The sequence below is a fragment of the Eublepharis macularius genome, chromosome 14, assembly GCF_028583425.1.
Source record: "Eublepharis macularius isolate TG4126 chromosome 14, MPM_Emac_v1.0, whole genome shotgun sequence".
Lineage (NCBI taxonomy): Eukaryota > Metazoa > Chordata > Lepidosauria > Squamata > Eublepharidae > Eublepharis > Eublepharis macularius.
In genome coordinates, this window is record NC_072803.1 from 51509532 (window position 1) to 51533936 (window position 24405).

The 24405-nt window shown below is 46.2% G+C and overlaps 1 protein-coding gene across 1 annotated transcript in view; it reads left to right on the forward strand.

Moving 5' to 3' along the window:
- The window catches only part of PAPPA (pappalysin 1), a 286686-nt gene that overhangs the window by 159243 nt on the left and 103038 nt on the right, over window positions 1-24405 (forward strand). The gene's annotated exons all lie outside the window — the stretch shown is intronic.

Below are 24405 nucleotides of genomic sequence, written 5' to 3' on the forward strand. Positions count from 1 at the left end.
ATCCAGATGGACAGAACGTCAGCCATTCTGATAACTCCTTACTGGCCACGGCAGCCGTGGTTTCATGCACTTCTGAGACTCCACAGCCGGATACACCATCTCCCGGACCAGCCAGATCTACTATCCTTCCAGGGGGTGCTTCATCACAGAGAGCATACACTCAGACTGACGGCGTGGCTGATTCTTCAGGATGGGGTTTCTCTGAGGGAGTAGTGCATGTACTTCAGAATGCCCATCGCTTGTCCACTCGACAGTCATACTCCCTGAAGTGGAACAAGTTTACTGAGTGGTGTGACGGAAGGGGGGGTCGATCCTCTGGCCTCTTCCCTCTCCGATGTCCTGGACTTTTTGCGGGGGCTTAAACAATCTGGGTTGTCAAACTCTTCTGTTAAGGTTTATATGGCTGCGATTTCTGCCTTTCACCCCCCAGTCGATTGCAGAACAGTTTTTTCCCACTACACGTCTAAACTGTTTTTGAAGGGTCTCAACAACTTTTTCCCCCCAATACGTGTGTTAGTACCTCAATGGTCATTACCACTGGTGTTGACCAAACTCCTTTCCAAGCCCTTTGAACCATTAGCTACTTGCCCTCTGAATTTACTTTCGTTTAAAGTAGCGTTTTTAGTTGCTGTCACATCAGCCAGGAGAGTGGGCGAATTGGCAGCTCTTTCATGTGAGGCTCCTTATTTGAGTATTCATCCTGATAAGGTAGAACTTAGAACAAAGATAGAGTTTCTACCCAAGGTGGTGTCCAAATTCCACTTGTCACAAGAAATTTCCTTACCTGTATTTTTTAAGGATCACTCTTCGGAGGCAGAGAGGTCCCTTCATGCCCTGGATGTTCGCAGGGCTCTCCTCTTTTATTTGGATAGGGTAAAATCCTTTAGAAGAGATTCCCACCTTTTTGTTTGTTTTGCAGGTCCGAAGAAGGGGATGGGGGCCAATCCTCAGACTTTGGCTCTCGGGGTAGTCCAAGCAATTTTGTTATGCTATAAATGTGCTAACTTAGAGCCAAAACACACGTTAAGAAAAACCTAGGTTCAGCACGTGTTCTCTTACCTCAAGGTTTGCTGGGATCTGTAGGCGTCCTGGAAGCTTAAAGTTTAGCATTTACAGAGCAGCAAAAAGGGAAAGGGAAATACAGGCGCCTGTATTTTAAGCTTTAAGCTTCCAGGACGCCTTTAAGCTTCCAGGACGCTTGCAGATCCTTTAAGCTTCCAGGACTTTAAGCTTCCAGGACCCCTACAGATCTTTAAGCTTCCAGGACTCCTACAGATCCCGGCAAACCTTGAGGTAAGAGAACACGTGCTGAACCTAGGTTTTTCTTAACGTGTGTTTTGGCTCTTACTTTGTCCCTTGGAGATACATGCTCACTCCACCAGGTCTCAGGCATCGTCAGCAGCGCTCCTGAGAGGTGTCCCTCTACAAGTCATCTGCAAGGCTGCGACTTGGGCTTCTGCGGACACGTTTGTCAGGCATTACGCTCTGGATGTCCTAGACAGGAAGGAAACGATAGTGGGCACAGCAGTCCTACAATCAATCTTCCTGTGATGATGCCTCGGTGCCTACCACCCAGGTATTTAAGCTTTGTAATCTCCCGTGTGGGACTGCACAGGAAGACCACAGATGAAAAACAGTGTTTCTTACCTGTAACTGTTGTTCATCTAGGTCTTCCGTGCAGGCACACATACCCTCCGTCCTTCCCCTCCTCCCTCCTCTTGGTACTTACCTTGTAGTGCGGCAGCGAAAGAGGACTGAGGGTACGTCAGGGGCGCCCCGCCTCTTAGAAGCCGTTTTTCGGCGGGAAAAGACAGCCGCGCATGCGCGCTGGGAGGCAGGAACGCCCCCTAGTGGTTTTGAGCTGTAAAAATCTCCGAAGTCGGCAGGCCTGCACGTGCGCAGTCCCATGTGTGCCTGCACGGAAGACCTAGATGAACAACAGATACAGGTAAGAAACACTGTTTTTCTTACGAGCTGTAGATCCAGAGGAGTTACCTATGTTAGTCTGCAGTAGCAAAATAACAGAGTCCCATAACACCTTTAAGACTAACCAACTTTATTGTAACATAAGCTTTCCAAGAGCTGACGAAGAGAGCTGTGGGTCTTGAAAGCTTATGCTACAATAAAGTTTGTTAGTCTTAAAGGTGCTACTGGATTCTTTGCTATTTTGCTTATGAGCCATGATAGTTTCAAGTAAAGCTTCCATGTTCAGAGACAATCTAGCTCTGAAATACCAGATATCAGAGAATGGCAGCTGCATTCATGGCATGCTGGTGGGTTTTTTGATTACTCAGGGAAGCAAGGTGGATCTTTCACGTGAACCAGGAGGGCTTTTCTGGTGTTCTTATCATGGTAGTGCAATCCAGTTGTGAAAGGGCTATTGAGAGCTCCATGGAAATGAATGAGAGCTGTGGAAGAGCACAGCCATGGGGTGTACTCTGTCAGAGCTGTCCAACTTCCAGTGTGGACCCCAAATCCACTACCCAGTGCCTGCTGCTACAATATTGCCTAGTTCTTCTAACTCAGCCACTAAATCTGCATCTTTATTGTATTACTTCAGTCTTCCAGTCACATGACTCCATTCTCTTCACTGGCTGTCGCCAAACCCAAATCTAGTCTAGCCCTTTTGCCTTTTATATATGGAGGGAATCTTTTCTTTTTATTTCTTTGAATGTCAGAGCATTGAGCCATGTGAATTGCTGCCTGCAGGAATACAGCTCACCCGTTCATTGATAAATAAATCTTTGACAGGACGGTCTTAGCATCTTAAGGAGATCTTAAGGAATGGGAAGTGGACAGGGAACACCAGTGGCTCAGCTGACATTCTCTGCACTGTCTGGCAGCAGCTTCCCATGATCGGAGGACAAAGGCCTTTCTCAGCCCTGCTGCCTGAGAGATTCTTTAACGGGAAATTGAACCTGGATTCTCCTGCAAGCAAAGCACACATATTCTATCTCCACCAAGTCACAGCCCTTCGTCTTGCTTTGTACCTTTGGCTGTTGAAGCTGTAACTCTCTTCCCATCCAGACTCTGTTTCAGCAGTCCTTTTAGATCTGGCGTCAGAGACATAGTGGCCTGACTGTCCTCCGACCGGCCCCAGGCCCATGACAAATAAGCCCCTTGTGTGTCATGGCTAAAATCCGATGTAATGTGAGACTCTCCGTTCCTTGGGCTGGGCAGGTTGCCAGTTTTCTTCCATGTCCCCACAGCTGGGAACACTGGCACGGCACGTTCCCTGTGGTGGTGAGAGAGAAGCCACCCTGTCCTGTCTTGAGGAGGGGATTTTAAGGGGTGCTGGCATAGAGGAAACAGGATAGGACCGCTGTTTGTTGCATAATTTCCTAGCAATTTGGCTGGCCAGTCCTCCTGCGATATGTTAGACTCAATAATTTGTCTCATTTCGGTCAACCGGAGACATGTCTGGCATTTTAGGCTGCAGGAAAGAAGACATTATGCCTCAGGGACTGGTGCGTGGGGGTCCTTCCATAAGAGGAGTAGGATGTGGCACATTGAAACACTTTTGCATTCTCTAAGTGTCTCTAGTTACCAAGGAGAGTCTTTATTTTCTGGTCCCTGACTCTACATCACTGTCCCTGTTTGCCTTTTGAGGAAACCTTCTTAAACTGTTGTTAGCGTGACCTTCTTAAACTGTTGTTAGCGTGAGTGCTCATGTTGTCATTCTTCATTTTTCCTCCCATCATTCAGTGGTGGGTAGTGGATGAATTGTCTCAAGTGTACATGTGTAATAAACACCTGTGCATGAATATTCAAATGCCACACTGTGTGTGGCCTGCCCTTTCACATTTTGCAGCAGCTGCTGAAGTATATTTTGAAAAGTTGACAGCAGATTGTAAAACAACTGTAGACCATGAGGGTCTGTACCCCATCGCAAGCACGTTGGGAGTGTCTTTCTCACTCTGCAAGGAGGACACCTGGCCCTGGCTTACTCCCTGTGTAGGACATCCCAGAGGCCTCTGAAGAATGTTCTTCCTGTGCTTGAGGAAAAGGGGCCACCTGTAAGAAAAGAGCAAGCTGTAAGATCCTGGATCAGACCAGTGGCCAGTTAATTCAGTATTCTGTTTCTTTGAGTGACTAACCAGATGCCCCTGGAATGCCTACGAAAAGGGGCTAAAATCTCCCCTTTCTGCCCACCATCAACTGGAATCCAGAGAATTCTGAACAAGGAGGTACTGTTTATCCATTGTGGTACTGGAGCTTCGGTTTTGCACAGGGACCTGATGGAATTTGCATGAAATCAGGGTCAGCTCAGCGTCTGATTCCTCCAGGAGTTCTACAGTTTCAAAATCACTTTAATCATTAAAATATATAACTCATGTTTAACGTCTGTAAGTAGGTTCCAATCAATCTACAAGAATTCCCCCTCCTTACTGAAATAAACAGCAGAGGGATTAAAGTCGGAGAATAAAATCCCATTGTTCTAGTTTCCAGATTCCTGGATGGTTCACCCAGTAGAATGGAGTAGGCAGGCCTCTGCTAGGGGGGAGTTGCTTGCCTCCCGGTGGGGCTTGGAGATCTCCCACTTATCTCCAGAGTACAAAGATCAGCCCTCCTGGAGGAAAGCAAAAAGCAAAAGAGGCACTTGGAGGTAACTGCTAAACAAAACACAATCACCCCAAGTAACAATAAGTCATACAAATTCCTATATTAATTACTGTAAATAAAGTGTTCCATATTATTATTCACATATAACAAGTACAATAACTTGCAGGACAGGGCTTTCTGAGTGCTTCCCATTCAAAAAAAGGAAAGACAGAGGGAACTCCCTGCATGACATTGAATGAATATCTATTGGTAAAGTGCAATCTCCTTGAGAAAGGAAAGCCGAAACAGGAATAATTTAAGCTAGCAGGCTGTCGGGACTGCTGGCACCTTGAAATATTTTTCCCCCTCTGGACCGGAGGACTTTCTTTGGAGACTTCCGTCTCATCTCTTTGGACTGATGAACCTGAAAAATATAAACAACAACATAATTTATAGTGGATAACTATACCTAAAGAACTTCTGCACATGAGCACTTTAAATTGGTCTCCTAGAGGAGACATGGTTTGCCTCTGGACTTTATATTTCGAGCGTACCAGCTATTTTGCACTGTGTTGAATATGTGTGACTGTAGCACTGTAACTTTACCTGCAATGGGTGTCTTACACTTGATTAACATTGGTATTGTGGGTGGATATGCCACATACCTTGCAGAGGATTTATTAGACTGCAGGTTATTGTACTTGTTATAAGTGAATAGAATTGAGCACTTTATTTGCAGTACTTAATATAAGAATTTGTGTGACTTATTGTTATTCCTGGAGGAAAGGGCAGCTTTAAAGGGCAAAGTCTGTGGCATCTTTGTGCTGAGCTACCTCCCCAAACTCCACCCGCCTGGACTATCTCAAGACAGAGTTGGCAACTCCATCAAAAGGGAGAGGCTCTGACCACCACAACGCACTAAGAGACCTTCCAGAGTGAAAAACAGGATGCCGGACATGGAGTTTGCAGCTGACCAGCAGAGCTCTTATTGGGCTAGGATGAATGAATTTATTTGCGGTCAGAGACCATGACAATGGCAATATTTGGCTAGGATAGGATAGCTCTCCTGTGATTTGTTTTTCCTGTCCTCTGCCCATCTTCCTCTAAGCAAAAAAATAATAAAAGACAAAGAGGTGCCCACATTGTTCTTAGCATGAGCAGCCCTTGCCCCACTCACCTCTCACTAAGTCATAAACACACACACATTACATGTGTGGTTTTGCCAGAACTCACTTAACTCCCTTTGCAAAGAGGGATTAAATGAATTCCTTCCTTCTCATCCTCGTGCCGCCGGTCAATCAAGCTGGGATAAAAATACGCTGGGAGGTTATACTTGATTGAATTAAACCACAATAATGGGAGAAAGAAGACAGAAAACAAGGAGGGAAGTATAGGGGGTGGCGGTTCAGGAACAGGGCCAGCCGTGGCTTCTCCTGTATAATTTGGTTTCATGTTCTGTACAAGAAAACATGTCAAATATGAAGACGGCTCTCCAAGATTGTAATGTTCTTGTAAAGCCACAAATACACAGACATGCAGGGTGCTATTCTTCGGCAGAATGGAATGCCATCCTCAAACCCACACAACCATTTTCTCTAAGCCTGAAAGTAAACCTTCACATGCCAACAGAGGAGAATTCTTCTCTCTCTTGTTTAATGTTTTTTTGTTGTTGTTCATACCGTAAGAACATCAGAAGACTCCTGCTTGATCAGGCCAAAGGTCTATCTCATCCAGCATCCTGTTTTCCAGAGTGGCCAAATAGATGCCCGTGGAAGGCTCGCCAGCAGGGCAAGGAAATCAAAGCCTCCCCCGTTTTAACTTCCAGCACTGGTAGCCACAGCAAGTATTCTTCCAAACATGGCTGTTCCATTCATCCATCATGGCTAACAGAAATGGGCAGACGTCTCCCCCCTTGAATTTGTCTAACTGCCCTTTAAAACTTTTAAATTTGTAGCTGGAGGGATTTTTTTTGGTGATTGAGGATTTGTGATCTGGTTTTATAGCTAGATTTATACCGATCAGGCATATTCTGGCTATTCCAGATTACATTAGAGAATCCGATATTTGGATCTGCAGAACCAAACTCTGCTGGGCCAGGTTATTCGGCCACAGCAGTGGTGCAAGTGAGAGAGGGCAGTAACACAAGCAAAAGAGCAGCAGAAGTATGAGAGAGAGGGCAGCCGGGCAAAGCTCTGAACCCATAGGGGACAATGTGACCTGGATTTCAGGGATAACAATTTTTTTTTGTATCCCTGAAACTCGAATCTGGATCCCCCAGATTTTTTTTTTTGGTCCACACCTTTATTGGTAGGCCTTTGATGCTTATAAGATTGCTAGATTCCCATGGCAACTGACTAGGGGATTTAACAAGTTGGGGTGCATGCCAGGTACATCATTACCGGCATTGCACTGATATCACTCCCCATTTACTCAGAAATGACATCAACATAGTGTAGTGGTTAAGTAATTGAGCTGGTTCAAATCTCACTACTGTCATGAATTCACCAGGTAGTCTTCGGTAAGCCACTCCTCTCAGCTCCAGCTACATTGTGGAGATAATCATTCTGACTTTGTTCACTAATCTGTCCAGAAGAGCAGTATACAAATGAACTGTTATTATTTGGCAAAACTCTATGATTTAACCATAGAGTTTTGTCCAAATGCCAGAGCGTCTCTGTCATCCTCCAGCAATGTTCTGATGTCACTAACAGGGACATGAGGACACTGCAGATGTTCCCCCTGTTTCCTGCCATTTTTCTCCTACCAGTAAAGGGAGCAGTGATGAGAATTCCCCACTGACTGCAGAGGGTCCCTCGTCACTAGCAGGAGCTTGGTCAGCCTGGCTGCATCGGTGGCAGTGGGCACCTCTCTAGAAACATTTTTCACATCTTGATGCTTAGTGCTTCTGCAACCTTTTTACTGGTCTTCTTTTCCATCTTCCTCCTCATCTTCAGTAAATTCGAGCTAGGAAGGCTTCCCAAATTTTCTACATCTGGATTTCTCCTTGAATTTGCAGTTTCAAATTCCATGGCCTTGTTTCCAAAGTGGAACAGATGCATCAGAAATTCTTTGTACAGAACACTGATCGTGTACAGTTTGCTGTGTGCATTGAGAAGACATTGCCAAAAACCAATCTCGATGTGCTCAGTTGTAGCGAGTTCCTTCTTGTGTGGTGTTTTACCATTGTACTGGAAAAGATTTACCCACCACACTAAAAGAAGCATGAGAAAACACTGTAAACAGAAAACAGCCCTGTTGGCATTGTACATAACGATGAAGCATGCTTATTTTTATGGGGTGTTTTTACCAATGTACAGATATGCACAATAGTAATACACCACGCAAAAAACTCTCCAGTTTCTACATCTATATGTACAACCACATCCAGATTGCTTTTTTAAAAAAATTGTCAGTGTGCACATCAGCATCAGTCATGCCAGCTAGTGTAGTGGTTAGAATGTCAGACTAGGATCTGGGAGATGCGGGGTCAAATCCCCACTCTGCCATGGAAGCTTGCTGGATGACCTCGAGCTAGTCACACACACTCAGCCTAACCTACCTTCCAGGGTTGTTGTGAGGATAAAATGGAAGAGAGGAGAACAGCAAATGAAGCAAATAAACTATTAGTTAAACAAGAACTGAAGAAGAGCAGACACTGAAAAACCATTCATTTTAGATTCCTAATACTTTCTCTCTCTGCAGGCTTTATATGAGAACCCATAATGGTTAGAGTGGTGGCCTTGGGTGCAAATCCCCACACTTCCATAGAACTTTCTTGGTGATCTTAGCTACTCTTCAGCTTAATCTACCTCACATGGTTGTTGTGAGCAGAAATAGAGGAGGGGAGCACCACATAAGCTCCTTAGAAGACAGAGAAGGATTAAAATTTACTAAAGAAATGCAATTGTGTGTCTGGGTGGCACATTATCTGCTTTCTTTCCACCTCCATCTATGCTCAGCTGCACACATTGTAGGTGGCTAGTCTGTTTTCTATTATACCATGAGTCTGCCATTGACTCAGTAATCAACTCCCTTCTCTTATTAAAAGGCAGATGCCAGCGTACATGTGAAAAACATGGAATAGGAGTTTTAAATCCGTATGAACTTTGTCGAGAGTTACAATTTTGCTCAGCGCGGTTTCTGCAAAATTCATACTTGGGAGTTTTGTTTTTTTATTGTGGACAGAGTTGCCAAAGAACTTTGCCTGAAGCTCATTTAGAAGGAATTTTGAAAGGAAGTTAAAAGAATTTCAATAAGATTAGCCAAATGAGCTTGCACATTTTTAAGTTGTCACTCATTCTTGCTTAAAGCGAAATTGAGACGGACCATTCCATGGTTGTTTATGAACATTGGTAGTCATAATATAATTGGTCTCACCATTGTGCATAAAAACGTACCTAAGCAAGTTTTTAAAATGTGTTTTAAGGAAGCAGAAGGTTTAATTCATATTCCTGCTTTAGATGATCTTCTATATAATTTATAGCTGTGATCAGTAGATTATTAGTAGAGGATGTACAAGTGTTTAATTTTCATGAGTGGCAGGGAAGATCATTTTCATCTTACCTATTTTTTTTTACATCATTTCCTCATTGTATTCATTTTTCCCCCAGCAGTCTTATGCTGCATGCTATTTTTATAACATTTATATGTTATTTTAACACCATTTTCATGTCCTTTCCCCTGACCTGGATAGCCCAGGCAGGCCCGCTCTCGTTAGATTTTGGAAGCTGTGCAGGGTTGGCCTTGGTTAGTAATTGGATGGGAAACCTCCAACAAAGACCAGGGTTGCAGAGGCAGGCAATGGCAAACCACCTCTGTTAGTCTCTTGCCATGACAACCGCACCAGGGGTTGCCATGAGTCAGCTATGATTTGAGGGTACTTCCACCACCACAACACCATCATACTGCATACTGCATACTTCATACTTCACTGATAGGATCAGGGAAAAGGAATGGGCAGCAGTGTCATCCCAAGTGTCCAGAAACTATAAAAGAAACTTGGACTTCCAAACTGAAACAGAGTGGTCAAGGGAGGGGCTGTGGCTCCCTGGCACAGCATCTGCTTGGTATGCAGACTACGCTTGCCAGTCTTCCATGTGGCAATGGGAGAAAAATAAAATAAAAAAACAGCACTGTTGCAGACATTACTATGCCACTTCTTTGTACAACGGAGAAGTAACGAAGAGTAGCTCTAGGCACCACCGGAAACTCTATGGTGTTACCCTTGTTTTTCCACAGCGATTCCTAGAACTACCCTTTGTAGCTCACCGACATCATACGCGCCCCCTTGTTCCCACCCCCAGGCCTCTTGCCTGTTTTCGGTTGCCTCCTGTCGGTTGCTGAGTCTGGCAACCCCCCCAAAAGTCCCAGTTTTAATCCCCATTATCTCCAGTTAAGGGGACCAGGTATTAGATGATGTGTCTCTGCCTGAGACCCTGGACAGTTGCTGCCGGTAGATAGTGCTGATCTTGATGAATCAATAGTGTGATTCAGTATAAGGCAGCTTCATGAGTTCATGTGGTTAGGAAATCTACCTTCTGTTCTGCCTTACCCTCTGCTGTTCTGGATGGCAGATTTAACAAGATTCCTTGGAATGAGAGGCTATGTCCTTGCATACTTGGGGAAGTTGAAACCCAGGAACATGTTTTCCTGAGATGCCCTTTCTATAAGGAAGCATGTATGAGATTTATTATTCCCTTTCTGGATGGTATCTCAGAACATTCGGATAAGAAAAAATTAGAGAAACTGCTGTCAAACTCAGATTTTACTGCATTACACCAGATAGCGAAATTTTGTGCTCTGGTCGTTAAAGCCCATTAGAGTGTAGGCCTCCATTTCGGTTGCTTGCTTAGAACTATGCTGACTTCCTGGTTTTTACAAATTTTGATAGATATTAGGAAACTATGTTTTTAAATTGTATATACATATATGCTTCATGTTTCAAATGGTTGTAAAATGTGCACTTAAATTTTATGGTTAACGTACTGGCTAAGTGCTGTAATAATAAAGAAAGACCTACTAGATAGATAGAAATTTGGCTTCTGTAGCAAATACGTATTGAACATATCTAGATTGGTCATAGAACACATTCTGCCATCATCAGGTCAACTCTTGTAGGGAGCCAATAATGCAGAAAAAGATTTCTCCATGGAACAGTTATAAAGGGGACAGTACCTCCAGCATACTCAAAAAGAGACACGCAGCAATGGTTATCTAATGGAAACTGGCGTATCTGCCATATCTGTCGTGGTCCCCACCCTATGCAACAGCCTGCCTGAAGAGAGCTCCCACTCTCCTGGCCTTCTGCAAAACTGAATTATTCAGGAGGGCTTTTTACTCATATAGGAGGGCTATATGGAAGTGGTCTCAAAGAGATACATTAGTAAAGGGACAGCCAGGGACTATAGACTTTGCTTCTATGTACTGTCTGTTGCTGCAAGTATGATCCTACTGGATAGTTCATATGTTGTTTAATATGTCGGTCTTAGAATTGCTTATGCCCTGGTTCTTCAACTCTATATTAGATTCCTGCTACTTTTAAAGTTTTGCAGATTTGCATATATATATATATATATATATATATATATATATATATATATATATATATATATATATATATATATATATATATATAAATAGTTTACTGAAATGTCTTTGAAACGGATTGTACTGACTCACACTGGGTAATGGTAAAGAGTCCAGTAGCATCTTTAAGACTAAACAACTTTACTGTAGCGTAAGCTTTCGAGAACTACAGTTCTCTTCATCAGATGCACACTGGGTGATGCGTCTTGAGTCTCAGTGAGAAAGGCAGACTATAAATAACGTAAATAAATAATAAATGGATCAGTAATATAATTTGGAACCTGTAGCTTATGAATGCCTTCCCAAGGGAGTGGAAAGTTAACATTGAAAGATCAACCTGGCAATAGGTAGATCTAATCCATCATGTTTTTATCGCACCCTTCCTCAGGTAGTTCTCCCTTTCTCATTTTATGTGCTCCACAGTCCCAGATATGCAAGGGATCTCCTTCTGCATGCAAAATATGACCCTACCATTAAGTGATTGCCCCTCTTCTAGAGGATAGCATCAGCTCCCACCGGCTGCTCCTTCTTAAGCACTTTGAGATAGCCTGGGAGGTCATTGTCTTGACTCAGCTTCACATTAGTTTCTGCAACTCATCAGATCAACCAGAGCGGTATTGCGGTTGGAATGAAAGTGGCGAGCTTCCCACAACACCTGCAGAAATGCTGTACTTGGATGCACACATGGCTGGCTTGCATGCCAGAGAAAGTAGCTTGCTGCTGTTTTTAGGAAGAGCCAGTGAGTTGGATGGTCCAGCATGTAGAGCAGGAGCTCATTCATGTGGTGATAGTTTTGTTACTCAGCATTTTTAGAACGACAGCTGAGAAAGCACAGAGGGAAGAGGGCAATAGTTTCTAAGTGACACACCACTACATGGCCCTATGCCTGTTGTGGGTGAGGGGAAGAGTGGAACAGACATTCCAAACACAGAAATGTTGACTTCTAAGTTCACTCATTTTGAAATAGAGGTTAATAACTGAGTGAGAAAGGTACTCTTGTCAATCATGCATCTTTCCTAACTTAGCATATCACATTATCAGCACGAACAGGAAAAAAACTGAACACGGTCTTCGTTGTTCGTTTCCATCCACGGACAGGGAATCACGAATATGACCCTATTCACCAACATGTTTCTGGTTGGCTGTTCGTGGGAGGGAGTGGGGAGACTTGGAAGGGAAGAAAGCTCCCTGCGCCATTTGCAAACGGTGTGGGGAACCTCCTTCCCTTCAACATCTCCCTCCTTCCAGCTGGCTGAAGGGTTTCCCTGACAAGCAGCTGAGTGGGGGATTTAAATGTCCCTCTTCCTGCACTGAGCAGCAGCAGGGAGAGGGAAATTTAAGCCCCGGCAGGCTGCAATCAGCCCTTGTCAGGGTTTTCCATGACAAGCGGCTGAGTCAGGGGTGAAGTGCCCCTGGGCTTAGATTGGGGTTTCCAGGGCAACAGGAGTTCAGACAGAGTTCACAAAGTCCGTGCCTACTGTTGCCAAGGGAAGTGATTGAAAGACACTGGACTGTCTGGCTTGGCGAATGGCTGATGAACACCACGAACAGGGCTTGGAACGAACACGTTTGTTGGGAACGGGGCCTCACAAACAGCTTGCTCGCAAATAGCTGATCGGGCTGTTCGTGGGTTTTTTTTGTTCGTATTGCTGTTTGTGCCCACCTCTAGTTATCAGTGATACCTGGACCCTGTCTTTTTGCTAACATGGGTATGTATAGAACTGTAACTTTAAAATTTGGACTACTGGACGAGGGAGTTTTCTGCTGCTGCAAAAACATGGTTGTCCCAGTTGAATTGGGAGAGTCAATATGAAGTGGCAAGAAAATAGACAAAAGTGGAGACAAAAGGAAAAATGAAATCCCAGTCTGGGTATTCAAAGTATAAACTGGGCAGCTTCTAAAAATCAGCTTCATCCCTATTATCTCATCCATGCCCTGTGGAAAGTAGGAGACTGGCAACCCGCACCTCTCATTTTTGCAGTACATTTAATTAATCCTGTACCACACAGGAAAAAGAAGGTGGTTAGTGTCTCAGCAGGGAGAGGCCCTTGCTATTTGCCTGGGTCTGAGAAAGTTCTGTTCTTTCAACGTGCAGCTGTTTCCAAAGTGAGAAATTGTTCTCCTGACCTTTCCTGTACGCGAATGTGTGGTCAGGGCTGGCATGCACTACTGAAAGCCTGTTTCCAGCAGCCACCAGCACACTCAGCCAGGCATCTCCAGTGGACATGTGCAAGGACTCTGAGTTGTCTTCACTAGGATTTGGAAAGCCCAAGAGGGTCAACAGGAAGTTGGGGAAGGGGGTACTGATTTCAGGGCTGCCAACTGGCAATTCTTAAGAGTTTAGTAAACCTATCAGATCGCTGGTCCCGTGTTCATGTTGTATGGGGAAGGGGTGGGATGTAGTCACAAAGGCCTTCTATTTTTGACTTAGCCAGGGGAGGATGTTGTGCTTTTGTTACAGGCCTGGCTTAGGGGAGAGCAGTTGAATCTGGTATCAGTAAATAAGATTCTGGTCCTTTCCAGATCCCGCACCCCCTGGCAACCAGCATTAGTTTGCCCAGATGATATCATCCCAACATGTGCTCCAAGTGTCAGCAAATTGCTTTTTCTTAGACCACTAACATATGTTGCTAAGAAATAGCAAATCTCTCTGAGCACAGATGCCCACATACACAAAACTGACGGCTGTGTGTCCTTTTCCATGGGAATCCCAGCTCTTGACCCCAAGCTTTCCCTCTCTATCCACTCCTTATGTCCAGTTGCCTGTTCTATTTCCATTTTGATGCCTAATTACTCTCTCAGACTCAGCATGGCCAAGATCACACGTTTTGTCTCTCTTTCCAAGCCCTTCCTCTTCTTGTGTACTCCCTATGGCCATTAAAAGTATTGGCATCAACTCTTTAGGACAGCCTTGGCTTTATCTTTCTCTCTCCTTTGCTTCCCATATTTAGTATTGTTGCCAAGTCATGTTTCTTCTCCCTCTATAGCATTGCAAAACTACTGCCCCTTCCTCTCCGCCCCCCTTGGCAAAAACTGCTCATACTCTGTTCACTTGTCACCTTGACTATTGCAACCTCCTCCTCTCTGGCTATCCAATGTCACACATAATGGGCTCCTCACTTCTGTTCAGAACTCTACTGTCAACATCATTTGCTTTTCTGATAACTCTGATCATGTGAAGTTCTTCCTACCCTACTCTGGCTTCTTGACTGCTCCAAGATCCATCACAATCTCCTCGTCTTTACCTTCAGCATCCTCTAATAATAATAATAACATTTGATATATACTGCCCTTCAGGACAACTTGATGCCCACTCAGAGCAGTTTACAAAGCATGTTATTATTATCCCCACAACAAAACACCTTGTGAGGTGGGGGGGGGGAGGGCTGAGAGAGCTCCAGGGAACTGTGACTAGCCCAAGGTCACCCAGCTGGCTTCAAGTGTAGGAGTGGGGAATCAAACCCAGCTCTCCAGATTAGAGTCCCATGCTCTTAACCACTACACCAATCTGACTCCTTCGTTCTTGTTATAAGCCTTTTTCATTTTGCCCATACTTGTTCCTGATTCATCCCCAATTTGTTCATTTCTTTCACACTGGTTTATATTACACTTCACAGACAGTACTGAATAAAGCATACATTTTATCGGACAAAACTGGTACAAAGAAAGAGCATAGCACAAAGTTGGTTTGTGCAAAGGAGAAGCAGGTCTGCTTTGCAGAGTTATACCCTACTAAGTAATTTGAAGTCATTGGGCTTAGAAAAGTGTATCTGTGCTTAGGATTGCACTACAAGTGACCCAAGCAGCTGTTTGGGGTACCAAAATGGGATGGGATCACATGGGAGAAGGCTCACCTGCCCCCAACACACTGCCATCCCACTTGGAAACATGGTGGACTGCAGCCTTGTACCCATCAATACAGTTGCCAGCTTCCCTTTTACAATCAAGCACAATTCTAATTCTCAAGACCGGAAACAAAGGGTGGGATCACAGCTGTTGTCTGGGCCTCTGATCTCCAAGTATGTGGACTGTTTTTAATTGATTAAAGAATATAGGGAAGGGGGCGAAAACCACACTGCATTGGGAATTGGTTGGGGTGAAGTTTATAAAGAAGTTAGAGTGTACTTTAGAATGCTATAAACCACTTTGAGGACGTGGTGGTTAAAAAAATCATGATAGCAATCTCATGAACACTGAACGATAAAATAAGTAGGTGAGGTTTGCTGCATACATCCTTGTGCATCTTCCCAAGGCATAGTCTGAAGACTGATGATGCTACAACTTTGCTGAAGCTAAAGACGTCTACATCTAATCCAGTGTAGACATCCTCTGGCACTCATACTAAAAGTGGCACACCAGACACTTTTGCTTTGCAAAGAAGGCCAGATCTCCACTGAAACATCTAAAGCGCTGTGAGTGATTCTTGGGACCAATGAGCAGAAGAAGGCAACAGACATGGCTTATGTCTGCCTTCGTCTTCCAGACCTGCACAGCTACTAGTTAAGTCCAAGGATGAGACACTTGGGCTTGGCTTGCTCCAAGCATATCTGACCAAGTACAGCCCTCATCCCCCACCCACCCACCCCGTTTTGTTTGCCAGCACACCAGCATCTTCACTTGTAGACATTGCATTTTTTTAGTACTTGGGCCAAATGGTTGCCCACCCTAGGCATGCATTTGGGGACCACCTGCCAACTACCACCATTCCTCCTAGAAGTCTGTGGAAGAGAGGCATGGTATATGCTGAATATTTGTTGTGAATTCATATTGGCCATCTCTCCAGATATGTGCTTGAAGAAGCTCACACAACAGTTAACAACAACACCAAAAAAACAAAGAACATCCCAAGACTCTAGAATAGCGCAAAATATCTGAAAGACTACCCCAGTATATACACATTGCCACCCTTCACCCCCTACTTTATAGGCATGTAAATTGTCAAAAAACCATTCCTGTCTCATCAGCAAGGTATTATAAAACCAAATCCATAAGCAGTATGAGTTAAAGTGAAGCTAAAATAAAGAAACAGGGTAAATAAATAAATAAATAGATGGTGAGCATTTCGTGCAGAAGATCCAACCAGTTCTTTGAAGTCAAGAAAGGGGGCCAGCGAATGCAATCCTCCTCCTCCTTCCATGCAGTGACTATCCCTGTGTTGTAACTAGAGGTTCATCCACGGTCTTCCTGTGCAGTCCCACATGGGACTGCGCACGCGCAGGCCTGCCGATACCGGAGATTTTTATAGCTCAAAGCCACCAGGGGGCGCTCTCGCCTTCCACCGCGCATGCGCGGCCATTTTCCCGCCTAAATGGACTATAGAAGGCGGAGCGCCCCACACATACCCTCAGTTTCCTTTTCGCCGCCGATAGATGAGGTTTTTAGCTCTTCTACTCGTTTGCGATGTCGGATACTGCTTTGTTCAAGCGATGCGTCTCCTGTAATCGAAAGATGACCAGGTCAGACGGCCATTCTAATTGCCTTTATTGCCTCGGGGAAACCCATAATACCCAGGCCTGTAAACATTGCCGTGCCTTTACTTCGAAGGCCAGGGCGGAGAGGGCGGACCGTTTGCACGCCTCGCTGTGGCAACGTGCCATGTCTGTTGTGGACCCTCCGGCGAAGGCACCTCCATCTGCTGCGCCCGGATCCACTCCTCGGCCGGCCGAAACCGTGAGCTCGAGGACCCCTCGCGCCTTACCTTCCCCGAGTCATTCGGAGTCGAGACCGAGAGCTCGCTCGTCCTCCTCGGTTCGGAGCGCGTCGGAACCAGCACCATCGGTTCCGAAGCTCCCTCGGAGCCGACCGCCCTCGACTTCATCTGCTGCACCAGCCTTGGATCGAGCTGCGTCTCGGAGCCAGACACCTTCGGTGTCACGACCGACGCCTCCACCGTCTCAGGGTGCAGTCGCTTCGGAGACAACGGGAGAACCATCCGCTCCGTCCGACTCTGACAAGCAGAAGAAGAAGAAGAGAAAACATTCTTCCAAAAGGGACAAGGCGGTTCTGGAGCAGTTACTTTCCTCTCCGCTACCGGCCCCTTCGGGTGCGCTCGGTTCCGACCCACCGGAAAAGAGGCGCAAGGATCCCGACCCGGTTCCGGTCTTGACCTCTTCCCAAGAGGACCCGGTTCCGGTAGAGAAACCCCCGACCCCTACGGGACGCCCGCGATCGACCTCTCACGAATCCGGGTCCATCAGATCGGGTCGGAGTTATCGAAGTGGATCGGGTCGTAGATACAGTCCGTACCCGACTCGGAGCCGATCGAGGGAGCGATACAGCAGTGAAGGCCGGGCGGCCTCCTACTACAGGGGGGATAGTCCGCTCCGATCGGACCGCTCTTTTCGAGGGGACTCGATGTCTCCCTCCTTTCGGATCCGATCCTATGGCGACTCGCATGGAACACCGCACCTTTCTGAGGTTGATTACCATCGGAACCGACCGAGGGGTTATGAGTCCCCTCCTTCGGATTCGCCTGATGCTGAACTTGGCCCAGCGGAAGAACCTTCGCCGACGGACGACTTCAGAGCCTATAATGAATTGCTTCAGCGAATGGCTAAAGCACTGGATTTGGAAACGACCTCTACGGAGTCGAAATTTACTGATAAGATCTACCAGCATATCTACTCGGGTTCCACTCCTTCCGTAGCCTTTCCACTGATCGATGGTTTTGTTGAGTTGTGGAAGAAGCTCAATGCTAAGCCTGCTTCTATCCCCGCCACTAACCGAAAAGTGGAAGGCCTTTATCGTACAAAGGATGAAAACCATCCGTTCTTGGCTGTCCATCCACCTCCTTCCTCCTTAGTCACTGAGGAGATGCAGGCAAGGGGCAAACAAGGTTCCATGTCGGCTCCTACTGACAAGGACAGTAGAAAGATTGATACTCTCGGGAGGAAATTGTACACCTCTGCTGCTTTTGCCATCAAGGTGGCTAACTATGCGGCTATGATGTCGGCTTACCAGCTCTTCCTGTGGAAGAAAGTGGCTGCTTTCCTTCCCAAACTCCCTGAAGACCAGCGGACCCTCCTGCGTGTCATCCAGGAGGAGGCCACCCGCCTCTCGAGGCACCAGATTAATACGAGCAGGAGTTTGTCCGATACGTCTGCACGTTCCTTGCTCTCTGCAGTGGTTTTGCGGCGATTTGCGTGGCTCCGCACGACTGCTCTCCCGCCTGAGACGAGGAACAAAGTAGAGGACTTACCTTTTGAAGGGACACTCCTTTTTTCTGAGAAGACAGATGAATACCTGTCGAAAAAGAGAACGGATCGTCTCACAGCACGGTCCTATGGTGTTCTGCACCAGGCTCCTCAGCATCCCGCCAGACCTTACTTCAGGCCTTCTCAGCGGGGCAGATCATATCGGTACCAGCCTTATCAGGGGTATTCGTACCAGTCTCAGAGGAGTTACCAGAGCCCTCAACAATCCTTTTCCAGGCGCAGACAAGGTCACCGTCCCAAGCCTGGTTCTCAGCATCAACAGGCTAAGGACGCCCCCCACGCCCAGAAGCAATTCTGACAATTACAGGGACCTGAGCCTATGTTTGGGTTCAGGCTACATGCTTACTGGAGGGAGTGGCTGTCCATCGGTTCCGATGTTTGGGTTTCTGATATTGTTCAGTATGGTTATAAAGTTGAGTTTGTGAGTTTACCTTACCTGAGTCTCCCTGTTTTTTCTTCCGGACCTCCTCATACGGAGATCTTAACTGAATTGGCCACCCTGATTCAGAAGGGTGCAATTGAAGAGGTGCCCTGTGATCCTGCCCCCTTCGGTTTTTACTCTAACCTGTTTCTGGTGGAGAAGAAAGATGGTGGTCTTCGACCCATTTTAGACCTACGGGCCCTTAATAAACTTATAAAAATTCGAAAGTTTAAAATGGTCACTTTACAAATGGTTCTGACCCTTTTACCTAGGCACTCCTGGTTTGCTGTCCTTGATTTGAAGGACGCTTATTTCCATATCTCCATTTTTCCTGAACACAAGAAATATTTACGTTTTACTTATGATGGTAAAATTTACCAGTACCGGGTTTTACCCTTTGGTTTAGCTACTGCTCCTAGGGTCTTTACGAAGTGTATAGCGGTAGTGGTGGCCCATCTGAGGTTACAGGGCTGTCGAATCTTCCCGTACCTGGATGATTGGCTCCTGGTTGGGAGTTCTGCTGATGACGTGTTTACCCAAGTGTCCCTGACTTTGGATTTATGTCTTAGGTTAGGTCTTTTCGTTAATCAGAAAAAGTCAAAATTGACCCCAGTACGTTCTGTACAATTTATAGGGGTAGTCTTGGATGGGATCAAGAATGCTGGCTTCCTGCCCTCAGACAGGGCGGCCAGGATTAAGGGCATGGTCCTTCGGCTGCAGCGCTGCCGTTTTCAATCAGCTCATTTTATCCAGACTCTCTTGGGTTGTTTGGCCTCTACTACGGCTGTGGTTCCGTTTGCCAGGCTGTTCATGCGGCCATTACAAATGTGGTTTAATGCCAGTTTTTCTCCCAACTCTGATTCCCAGAACAAGCGTTTATCAGTCCCTCGACGGGTGGTGGCCTCGTTAGAATGGTGGTTGGCAGATGCGAATCTATTTAAGGGTGTGGAGTTTGGCTATCGTCAAACTCACTTGTCCATAACCACTGATGCTTCCCTGTTGGGTTGGGGAGCTCACTGTGAGGGTGCCTTTGCTCACGGCACATGGTCTCAGGCCGAACGCTCGGAACATATTAATCTCCTTGAGCTTAGGGCTATTTCAAATGCACTGATCTCCTTTTCAGATACCGTGCGCAACAAATCAGTGCAAGTGTTGACGGACAACACGACTGCAATGTTTTATGTCAACAAACAGGGTGGCACGGCATCGGCGACCCTTTGTACCGAGGCGATGAAGCTGTGGACTTGGGCCATACAGAACTCGGTTTGGCTGAGAGCGGTACACATCCCGGGGGTGGAGAATCTCCAAGCAGATCAGCTGAGCAGACTACACCGGGATGTTCACGAATGGTCTCTTCGGGACAAGTACCTCGTTCCGATCTTCTCGATGTGGGGTTTCCCGGAACTGGACCTCTTTGCCACACTGGACAATCGCAAGGCCCATCGCTATTGCTCCAGGGGGGGTCTAGGCCCCGGGTCCGATGGGGATGCATTTCAAGTCGAGTGGTCGGGTCCTCTGTGTTATGCATTTCCCCCATTCCCCCTGTTGGCCAGGGTTCTGAGCAAAATCCAAGGGGAGGGGGCGACGGTCATACTGATAGCCCCTTTTTGGCCGAGACAACCTTGGTTTCACACTCTCCTTCGATTGCAGTCGCAGTCGATCAGATTGCCACTCGTTCCGGACCTTCTGTCCTGGCACGGGGTTTTGCATCACGACATTCAACGACTCAAACTGACGGCGTGGCTGATAATTCACAATCGGGGTTTTCTGAAGCTGTAGCTCATGTTTTGTTGAATGCTAGACGCCTTTCCACGAGACAGTCCTATGCGTTCAAATGGGAACGCTTTTCTGGGTGGTGCCGCAGCCGGAATTTGGACCCTTTCTCTTCCTCTTTGCCTGAGGTTTTGGAATTCCTTTGGGAGATTAAACTAGGGGGTTTAGCCAATAGTTCTGTTAAGGTATATTTGGCAGCAATTTCGGCATTCCATCCTCCTATAGATAGGAAATCAGTCTTCTCACACTACACTTCGAAATTGTTTCTCAGAGGACTGAATAATTTGTACGCCCCTGTTCGGGCTATTGTCCCTCAATGGTCTTTACCGCTTGTATTGACTAAATTGATGTCTAAACCTTTTGAACCTCTAGCTACCTGTCCTTTACGCTACCTTACTTTGAAGGTGGCTTTTTTGGTGGCGATCACTTCAGCCAGAAGGGTGGGGGAATTGGCTGCGCTTTCGTCAGAACCCCCCTATTTGAAGTTTCATGCGGACAAGGTGGTCTTACGGACTAAAGTTGACTTTTTGCCTAAAGTGGTGTCTCAGTTTCATTTGTCTCAGGACATTGCCTTACCTGTTTTTTTCCCGATGCAGTCTTCTGATGCGGAGAGGGCCCTCCATTCCTTGGACGTGCGCAGGGCTCTTCTCTTTTACTTGGATCGTACCAAGCCTTTTCGTTTGGATTCTAATTTGTTTGTCTGTTTTGCAGGACAAAAGAGGGGAAAGAAAGCGACATCTCAGTCTATTGCGAGATGGGTTGTTCAAACAGTTTTAACATGTTATGATTCTGCTCATTTACCTTGTCCTTTGGAGGTGCATGCCCATTCCACTAGGTCCTTGGCGTCGTCTGCGGCTCTGCTGAGAGGTGTTCCTCTGCATGACATCTGTAGAGCGGCGACGTGGGCTTCAGCGGATACCTTTATCAAGCATTATGCGCTGGACGTCCTGGACCGGAAGGAGACTGCAGTGGGCACCGCAGTGTTGCATTCTATTTTTGAGTGACTTTACTGTGGCACCTCCACCCAGGTATTAAGCTTTATAATCTCCCATGTGGGACTGCACAGGAAGACCGTGGATGAAAAACAGGTTTCGCTTACCGTAACTGTTGTTCATCTAGGTCTTCCGTGCAGGCACACATGCCCTCCCTCCTTCCCCGCTGTATAGTATAATTGAAAGTAGTACGGCGGCGAAAGGGGAACTGAGGGTATGTGTGGGGCGCTCCGCCTTCTATAGTCCATTTAGGCGGGAAAATGGCCGCGCATGCGCGGTGGAAGGCGAGAGCGCCCCCTGGTGGCTTTGAGCTATAAAAATCTCCGGTATCGGCAGGCCTGCGCGTGCGCAGTCCCATGTGTGCCTGCACGGAAGACCTAGATGAACAACAGTTACGGTAAGCGAAACCTGTTTTGTACAAAGGTGCCCTCATTTTTTTCTTTTTTTTAATGTCGTCAACAGGAACTTTTTCATCTTGGCCATCTTGTTGTCAGTGATAGCAATTCATACGTTTCTTTCATGCGGTTTTTACGCCAAGTATGTGCAACTGACACACCCCTGACATTTACAATTGTGTACATTAAACAGGAAAAGAACTCAGCACAAAGGAAATGGAAAATAGTGGGAAAATAAAGTCTCGCGTGTTTGATTTGCACAAGAGAAGCTCAAAATGGGATTTTCCAAAAGAGCAGGGCTCGGAAATTCAGTAGCATCCCTGGAAGTAACTGTCTGCTCAGTTCTTTTGCTCCCTTTTTTGATCATTCTCCATTGCTTAGATCTAGCATATAATTAGCTCAAACAGGAGCGTCCTGTTCTGCCTTAATGGAGCAGAAGGGTTCAATGTTCCTTCTTCAGAGCATTGCCCTGTTTGCCAAGGAGGCTGTGTGCAATTTGTTGGCATCCATTGCCCTATGGATGTACATGGAAAGTCGGTCCCATCCGCCTGTCCAAGTGGAAGTGAGCCATTATTTACACTTCATTCACAAGAACGATCCCCACTAGGGTAATCTCTAGCAGGAACAGATGACACAACTTCTTTTCAGCACAACAGCTTTGTATTCCAAAGGACCCAGGCTTGTGACACACTGTTTGTTTATAAATACAGTGACTGGTTGTGAAATGTCTCCGTTACATCAGATACCTGCATGCATTGGGTAAGTTTGTACTCTCTGACAGGCGTCTCTCTTCAAATCTTTTCGTTCTGGACTCTGGAGTAGGCCTCTGCAGCCGAGATTGTTGCCAAGGAAATCTGTTCCTCCCTGACTCCCTTCCAAGAATGCATAGGGATTGAACTAAGAATTAAGGAGACAGATTTAGGAAGAGACTATGGCTGAATCCACACGTCTCCAGATTTGCGCCACTTTCCCACTACTGCAGCGCTATTTTAACAGCTGTTCACATGCTCTCAACTCTATCCTGCTAGTCTTAAATTCTTGTTGCACTGTGGCTCAGACACCTCAATACTGCTTGCAAACGGTTCTTTCGCACAATTTTCACTATGGATGTGAATGCTTAGAAGCGGTTCTCAAGAGACCGCCCCACTAACTACCCCCACTTCAGTGTGGCTCGCTTCAAAGGAACAATGTAACCCTCTGCAAAGGAATGCTTATGGGCGGGACCCTGTCTGAAGCTGGCCCACACCCCTCCTCTCGTTGACTTTTTTTTAACAAAAAGGGTTCTCCTTGTGCTATTGTGATCTCTCGTTCGGTTAGTAAACCCAGATGCTGCTTGGTGAGCGGCGCCAACTTAAAAGCCCGACAACACATCGATGTGTGGTTGCCATCTTTGGGATAGGAGAATCCTGGAGATTGGGGTGGTGGAGCCTTGGTGGGTAGTTTGGAGAGGCATAAAGCCCTGTAGTCCACCACTTCAGCATGATTGATTGGCATCTGAGCAGGCACTGCAACGGTCAGGAGTATACATTGGAGCATGTGCCAGCCATTTTGAGTGTGCTGTATCCCTCCAATATCCCGCCATTTTTATCTGTGACCCGGTGCATGTTCCAGTGGCGCTTGGACTGCAGACATTCTCACAGAAAGATCCAAATTCCCCAACCATCGTTGATCAATAACCAAGAGATAAGAGTGTGGTCATCATAAAGTAGTGGAAATATAGCAAAAAAATGTCTGAGAACAGGCATTCCGGATCTTGTGCCGCTACCTGGCATGAGAGAGAGATCCTGAATCTCTTGTCCTTCTGGGGTGAAGAAAAGATCTAGGAGGCTCTTAAGAGCATTCTTAGAAATATTTACTGTTTTGAAAAAAAAATAGCCAGACAGATGGCCTCACAAGGGCACAGGAGATCGGCAATAGAGTGCCGTTTGAAGACCAAAACCATGAGGCTTGAATATAAGAGGGTCATCGGTCACAATGCCACATCGGGTAATGTGCCCACAACCTGTGCCTACTTCAGAGAGCTGGACAGCATTCTAAGAGGGGATGCAAGCATGAAGCCAAAACGTATTGTACGGAGCATCACGCTGGAGGTTATGGGACAGCCTATTCGAGAACCTGTGATGGTTATGGAGGGATCTGAAGAGCTATTCACCCATGACCTTGTCACTGTTGACCTGAGGCACATAAGGAGCTCGACACCTGCCCCAAGGGGTGAGTTGAGAAAACTGATTTCGGCATAGGTAGTGGAATAACAAGAACTTACAGTCAACAGTGAGCAGATTGGAGCCATGTCTGGCTGCTTCTATACTGAAAAAGGACCAAGTTCCTTGAACCTTTACCGGTTGTGTTCATGAGAGAATTTCCACACATATCCAATGGCATATAATACTCCAAAGGAAACAGCTGTTGCACAGCAGTTTAATGTACAGAAGCCCTTTCCTCTGCCATTTCTGGCCACTCATACCTACCAAGCAAATTCATGG